The 7,947-nt window shown below is 38.3% G+C and overlaps 1 pseudogene; it reads right to left on the reverse strand.

The window, feature by feature from the left end:
• Nucleotides 1-5,567: 5,567 nt before the first annotated feature.
• On the reverse strand, nt 5,568-7,391 carry LOC102490401 (CDK2-associated and cullin domain-containing protein 1-like; annotated as a pseudogene).
• Between the last annotated feature and the right edge of the window lie 556 nt (nt 7,392-7,947).

The raw sequence follows: 7,947 nt of genomic DNA on the forward strand, positions 1-7,947 counted from the left end.
ATTTCCCATGGAGAGGACAGATGGTGGCACAATGTAAGACACAATGCACCATGATGGTAATGTATGTACATGGAAATATTTCTGGGACTCAAGAAATGGAATGGAGACCTACTTGAGTATGCTGAGCCTATGTGTGCTGTGCTCCTCAGTTGGCTGAGGTGAGAATGAATCAAGGCCTCAAAATGCTCTTGAGGGTGCTGTCTCTCATGGAAGAAAAAAACTTTAAAAAATAAACACTTAATCCTATAGAAAAATAAAAATAGAGACAAAAATAAAGTGATCACAAATACTTATATAATTCAAAAGTTAAGACCTTCTGCCTCCCTGGCTGACTGGCAACCAGTCTGAACAACATGTTTTGCACCAAGTTTTCTAGCTGACCTGCTGCGCCAGTGCAGGTACTGCATCTATACTCCAGTGGGTGAAGATGGCGGGTTGGAATAGCATCAACATCATTGGGGTGTGCAGGCTTGCTCATCTGGTACTGCAGTTACATCACCTGCATGTGATGGAGTGATCCTAGGCTGTGAGAAAGAAGAAAGAAACAGAAACTTGCCAAAGAGAAAGCTGGTCTTTCGAAGTTACCTGACCTTAAAGATGCTAAAACATTTCATGCCAGAGACCTATTTTAAGACTTAAGTAAAACAACCAGAGTTACTTGAATTGTTTTTTGTAAACTATACAATTTCTAACAGTTTTATCAAACTTGGATACCATATTTTTCATCCATTTAGCAAAACCTAAAAAAAGCAAGAAAGAAACCAGGCTCTTGTTAACTGATAATCCTCCTGCACCAAGCAATTTAAGGGAAAAAAAGATTCTTATGCTCTTTTTCTTTTATCATTATCATTCCACTTAAATGAAATAGTCAGAAAAAGCAAATCATAAACAAGTGAATTTGTAGGGTGGGAGAAAAGTGTGCCACCAGGGATTTTTCTGAATGATATAAACATTCTAAAATTGGACTTTGGTCATAGTTGAACAACTATAAATTTACTAAAGCATATTTATTTATACACTAAAAACAGATAAATATTGTGTCCAGCAGGTGGCGTAGTTGTTAAGGCACTGGACTCCCACATGGCTTACCACAGTTTGAGTCCATATCACAGTTAATTGAAAGCCATACTGGGTGAGTGTACGTGCATGCCCAAAACTATTAGAAGAGAATAGAGAAGGAATTGTGGCATGAGTATTTCCCCTGCAGTATGGTCTCTCTTTCTCTTGCTGGCAAGTGCACACATCTATAGCAGAAATCTCTCCCTCCCCCAAAGAAACCCCAGAAAAATGTTACAGTGTGTTCCTTAGTAGACCTTTCTTCAAAGTGGCTCTACTACTACTAAAAACATTGATGTCAAAGATGCAAAGAATTTAATACTACTGTTTCAGGAAAAATAAAAATTAATAAAAGCAATATTATTAGTTAATGTACTTTTAGAACGTATCTTAGATATATGAGTTTAATAAGTATTAAAAATAAATATTTTAGGGATCAACAGGAAGCATAGTGGTTAAGGCACTTGGCTCCCTAATGGCCAAATACAGTTTGAGTTCCAGTACTTGTTACTTGCTTTCTCACATTTTCATTTTCTCACAATCTCTCTCATGAGTGCACATGTCTAATGCAAATTTTTTAAAATAATAAAATAAAGTAAAATTTGTTTAAGAATTGTTTTATTTAACATTTTTTAAATTTATTTTGTTTGTTTGGATTTGATCAGAGAGAGACAGAGTGAGAGAGAAAGCAAGCCACCAAGTCTGGGATTCAAACCATACTCAGCCATTTGGGACTCCAGCGCTCTTAATCACCATGCCATTTGCTAGCCCCAGTAAATGAATCTTTAAAAAGTAAATCAAATATAAACATACTAGGGGACAGCAGATTGTGTAGTGATTAAGGTCTTGTACTCCCACATGACTGAAGTTCAAGTCCTGGACCTAATAGTTTGAAAATTATATAAAGCATGCGTGCATGCATTCTCCATATCCCAGAAGAAGAATGGAGAAGAAATTGTGGCATGGCCATTCCCCCTGGGGGATGAGTTCTCACTTTTCCTTTCACTGTCTCGGTCTCCCTCTAGCAACTATACCTTTTCTATGACAAAAATTTTCAAAATAAATAGGTAAAAAATAAAAAATAAACATTTTACTATTTTGTCTATTTTGAAAAGTCTATATACGCAAAGCTATAGTTTTTTTTTTCTTTAAGAAAAACCTTTTCACTTTCAGCATTATAAACAAAACATTTTATAATGTATGTAACAGCTTATGCAGTTTCTTCACAGTCCAAAGAACAGGACTTCTGAAGTAAAATTTGCATTTTGCCTTAAATATTCCAAAATTTATTCATATCAACTCTGATTTTCAATCTGCCTGATATACTATGGTATTTCTCTACTAAGATAAACCTTGATCAGTGGCCAAAAACAGGAAGATAATGCTATCATCTGAGCAGTTCTTTTAGTATATTAGCTTTAAAGAAATACTATGTACTAATTCTTGGAAAGTTTGCATTTAAGTAAATATAATTTAAGAGTTTGTATATAGTGGCAATTGTGTTTCTTTTTTATAGAAAGAATTATTTAACTTTATTTATTTTATTTTTATTTGATCAGAGTGAGACAGAGCAAGAGTGAGAGAGAGAGAGAGGGAAAGTGAAAAAGCAAGCAGCTAGGTCCAGGACTCTAACCATGTTTGGCTATGTGAGAGTCTAGCACCCTTTAACCACCATGCCACGTGCCAGCCTAATTGCATTTTTTATAAAATATTATTTATTGGACCAGCAGATGGCATAGTGGTTATGTAGCTAGACTTCCACATGACTGATCATGGGTCCCAGAGCCAGTGGCTTGAAAATCACACCAGGCATGTGTGTGTGCATTCTCAGATATCAGGAGAATGGAGAGGGATTGCAGCCTGAAAGCTGCCCTGGGGTGATTTCTCACTTTCCCTCTCACTATCTTTGTCTCTTTTTCTCTCTAGAGAGCACATGTACCCTACAGCAAAACCCTGATAAGAAAAGTTAGCTATTCTATTTATATACTATCTTAATTTTTAAATAAATTTATTCTCTTTTATTTTTTCAAGGTTGGCCACTTATTGGATGAAAATATGTGATCCAAGTTTAATTAAATTGGCGTAAATGTTATGGCTAAGAAAGCCAATGCAAATAAATTCAGGTATTTCTATTAAAGTTTTGAAATGGCCTCTCTCTAGTGGGCACACATGTTCTGTCACAGGTTGAGAAACAATAATAATAATAAATAAATAAAACTTAATTAAATTACCTTAAGACTGTGTATACAAAAATCATATGAATCAATCATGTTTATACTTGGGTTACTTCCCGGGATTAATTAATATTTGAATCTTTAGGACCAGGTAGATTGAAACTCATGCTGGGTGCATGTATTTTTACAATCAGGAGAAGTTAATGGAGGAGAAGGCATTGTGGTGTGGCCATATCCCCTTGGGGGGTAATTTCTGTCTCTCTGTCTCTCTTGGTCTCTACATTGAGTGCATGCACCCTGTAGGAAAAAAAATCTTTCTCTAAAAACAATTCCAAACTCCAAAATTATGCCAAAAAAATTTTTGGAGAAGTTTTTGCTACTGGGTGCGTGTGCTCACCAAAAAGACAGAGAGACAGAAAGTGAGAAATCACCCCCCAGGGGGATGGCCATGCCGCAATCCCTTTTCCTCCATTCTCCTCTTGGGGTTTTGGGCACACATGCACACGCACCCAGTGTGAGTTTTAAGCCACCAGGTCCAGGACTTGAACCATGGTCGACTACATGGGAGTCCAGCGACATAGTCACTACACTAACTGCTGGTCCCTATATGCCAAAATTTTAAAAAGTCTTAAACCTGAAACTTGGTTCAAAGTATTTTTGATACAGGATACTGACCCTGCAGTTGGTTTCTATTCTTTTACCAGTAGTAGAGTTAAGGGAGGAAAAATTATTAGAATAGTTGCTCCTTTTCCTTCCTTAGCCTTTTATTAATAAATATTAATATTTAACAATAAATACAGAGGAAAAGCAAGAAACAAGTTGTTGACTCGCACTGTGGGTGAGAAGCTCAGTCCGCAATAGAACCAAAATTCTGTTACTCAGTAGGATGTACTGTGGGGCTTCCAAGAGCCTGCAGTGTGAAAGGCTCATCTTTCTTCTCCCAAAAGTCTCAAACAGCTGAGATGGAAGGCTGAAAGTAATGACTGCTTCAATTTTTGCTGTTCAACCATTTTTCTTGATCTTGTTCTCTGATGCCATACATTCCAGATTATTCATTGGATTTGTTATAAGATCATTTGTTATAAGAAAGGGGATTTCTTACTCATTGTTTGCCTGAAATCTTGGCTTAAGTTTATCTTATCAAACAAAAAAGTATATGCTCCAAAAATGCCCACAAGTTCAGCTACTAAAATTTATTTAAAGATCTTTTGTGCCAGTGGTTGTACAGTGTGCACCATCCTGAAGTTCAAGATTTCCAGGCTGCTGATCCTTCTGCATTTATATTTTTGGAAGCTGCTTATTTTGTCTGTTGGATATCACTTATCAATGATCAGTTTCCTGGATGCTTGGTCCTCACAGAATTTGTAGATAAACTAATTAAAATTGTACCATTTCAAAATCATCCACATGTCTAGTAGCGACTTCTATTTTCTTTGTTTTTGAGAATTACTTACTTAATTTTTTATGATTCTAATTTGACCAGAGAAGGAAAGAAAGAGAAAAAGAGGGAAAGTGAGAAAGCAAACCACTGGTTCAGGGCATCAAGCCAAAGTTGGCCATGTGGGAATGCAGCTTCTTAACCACCATGCCAACTGTCTGCCACTATTTTGTTTTGTTTCTGTTTTTGCTTTAATTTTCACAATTTTTGCCATAGGGAGTGTACTTGCAGGAGAGTGAAGACAGAAAGTGAGAGGAAAAGTGAAAAAAATCATGCGGGAGTATAACCATGACACAATCCCTTCTCCTTTATTCTGGAATTTGAGCATGTGCACACACATGCCTGGTGTGATTTTTAAGGTTTGTAAGCCACCAGGTCTGGGACTTGAACCATAGTAGGCCATCTGAGAGGCCAATGTCTTAATCACTACTCAATCTCACATTTTCAGTTCTTTGTTTTTTTTTTTTTTAATTAAAAACAAAAGTAATACATCCAATGTCCCCTTGTAAGAACAGATTTGGGGACCAGCAGATGGCATAATGAATACAACTCTGGACTCCCAATTAGTCAAATATGGTTTGACTCCCAGACTCTACAGCTTGAGGCTCACACCAGGCATATGTGTGTGTGTGTGTGTGTGTGAGTGCCTAAAATCCTAAGAGGATAATGGAGGAGAAGGAATTGTGGCATGTTAATCCTCTTGGGGGGGACGGATGGCTGCTTGAATGTTTTCTGTCTCTCTGTTTCTGTTTCTCTAGCAAGCACATGTGCCCTATACCAAAAACAAAAAATAGCTTTGTGAGAGTTCCTGAGTGTCTGAGGCCCCCACTATGCTCTGAGTACAATCTCTGCAGCTCTGGTGCATCCTCTTTTTCAGAAGGAAAGTACCTTCAGTACATTCACTGTCTGTTCCTCCTGAAACATGCATATGCTGATGAACTGTTACAAGACAACTCACTCCCAGCTCTTTTCTGGGACTTGTGACCTCCTGTAAAATCATCCTGAATAAGTTCTCTTTGAAGTTTCTGATCTTGAGCAGCATATTCAGAAAGTCCATGTTCTACTACCAGAGGGAAAATGTTCAAAATAAATTTAGTAAACAGAGTTGGAGCCATTTGAACCCATTCTGGTGTGAGACAGGCCTTCACAATATTTGCCATAGTAGAGGATGTGACCTGAGATGGTGTTGTCTGTGCTTCTGAAAGTAAAGCCATTCTGCTGTAAATGTGCTTTTCTCAACATGTTTCATGAACAGCTTTATAGGCCACCTTTTAAGTCTTTGTTAAGCTGGTTTTAATGTAAAGCTTTCTTATATATAGAAAAAGAGGCACAATGCTCAGTGATGCTCCCATGTATTGTCTAAGAGCTGTATTAACTGTTTCAGTATAGAGGTCTGCAGGACTGGCTTGCAACTCTTTTGAGATTCTAAGTGATAATTTTTTTTTCTTGAAGAGAGGTTTTTGCTATAGGACACATGCTCTAACTGGAAAGACAGAGAGAGACAGCAAGAAGTCACCCCCAGGTGGGATGGCCATGCCTCAATTCCTTCTCCTCCAGTTTCTTCTCAGGATCTTGGGCATAATATAGGCATAAACACGTGCTCTGTGTGAGTTTAAGCCACTGAGTCTGGGACTTGAACCACAGTCGACTACATGGGAGTTCAACAACTAACGATTACACCATCTGCTGGTCCTTCTAAGTGATTAATCTTTTAAATCAGATCACTATACATCTGTTCCAGTGCTGCTGGCTTACACACTCATACACACAGCTGTATATCTACTCATAGGATATAGGGATATAGTCATCCGGATTCTGTATTAAAAGTTCATCTATGACACTATCCGATTTTGTCCAGAATTTTTTTTAGAGAGGGATTTTTCCTACAGAGCATGTTTGATTGCCAGAGAGAGAAAAAAGGTAGATACAGAAAGTGAAAAATCATCCTCTGTAGGAGATGGCCGTGTTTCAATTTCTTCACTTTTATTCTATTCTCAAGATTTTTGGCACACATACACATTTGCCTGGCATGAATTTCAACCTGCTGTGTCTGGTATTTGAACCACAGTTGATCATATCAACATCCAGCGCCTAACCACTAAGTGATCTGAAGCTCCCAGTATGTACTCTTGTATTTTTAGTAGTGATGTTCATTAAGAGCTTGGAGTTGGAGGTGTTGAGGTTGATAGCAGAGCTGGGGGGGGGGTTGCCTTGGCTGCAGCCAAGTGGTAGCTCTTTAACATCATGGTCACCCCCTTGGCCTCCAGTGGTTTTGGGGACTGCATTGAGAGTCTCTCCTTTGTGCCTTTCCTATCCACAGAGACAGCTGACACCACCAGCAATGTCACTTAAAACTCTCAAGCAGGAACTGAAATCAACAATGGGTGGTGGAGATGGCTACAGAAAACATTACAAGGTTGCCTCCTAGTTGTAGTTCTGGTCATCCATCATCACTCATAGCTGCATAGCTGTCCCCCTCCTCTTCTATGCTTTCTTCCATCCTCCTCCCTCTGCCCCCCCACCCCCCTGCACCAGCCTGCCTAACAGGAACCTGCTGCCTGTCACAACCCCTGGGCCAGTGGGCACAGCTACCTCCTGGAGCTCACATTGCCAGGGGCAAAAATAAGCTGTTGGTGAAGGCTGCGGTGTACCAGGTGTCTTGCTCTCCCCAGGCCTGCCCTCTTGGAGATGCTGAGGATGGTGGTGAGTGCTGAGGAGCTCTCCTACTGAGACCAGCAGTCATAAAGCAGTAGCACCCTTTAGGACATTTTACCTGTATTAATTTTATTGTTAATATCTGAGAGCAAATGGGGAGAAATGATCTCTCAGAAACTTTAATATGCAATTTTCATAAACAAAAGTTTCTACATAATTTTTAAATTTATACAAAACTGTTCTGTATTTTTTTTTTAAATGCATTTAGGACCAGCAGGTTACATGGTGGTTAAGGCACTGGAGTCCCACATGGTAGAGAGCAGTTCTAGTCCCAGCCATTGACTTGCTTTCTCACATTCTCTCTCCCTCTCTCTCTCACTCTCTCACTCTCTCTCTCTCTGATGAATGTGCATGTTCTACAAAATATTTTTTTAAATAGCAATAATAAATGAAATAATTATAAAAAATAAGCTCCTTTTATCTGTCTCTTCCCTTTTTTGGGGGGCAAATATTTTATATTATATGTATTTATTAATTGCTTGTTTTAGGAATAAAAGAAACCCATGATATCATGGTAACTCATGAGTATATTTATAAAATGAGAAGTTTTCTATCAAAATACAT

The sequence above is a fragment of the Tupaia chinensis genome, unplaced genomic scaffold (genome assembly GCF_000334495.1).
Source record: "Tupaia chinensis unplaced genomic scaffold, TupChi_1.0 Scaffold000092_1, whole genome shotgun sequence".
In the NCBI taxonomy this organism is placed as follows: Eukaryota; Metazoa; Chordata; class Mammalia; order Scandentia; family Tupaiidae; genus Tupaia; species Tupaia belangeri.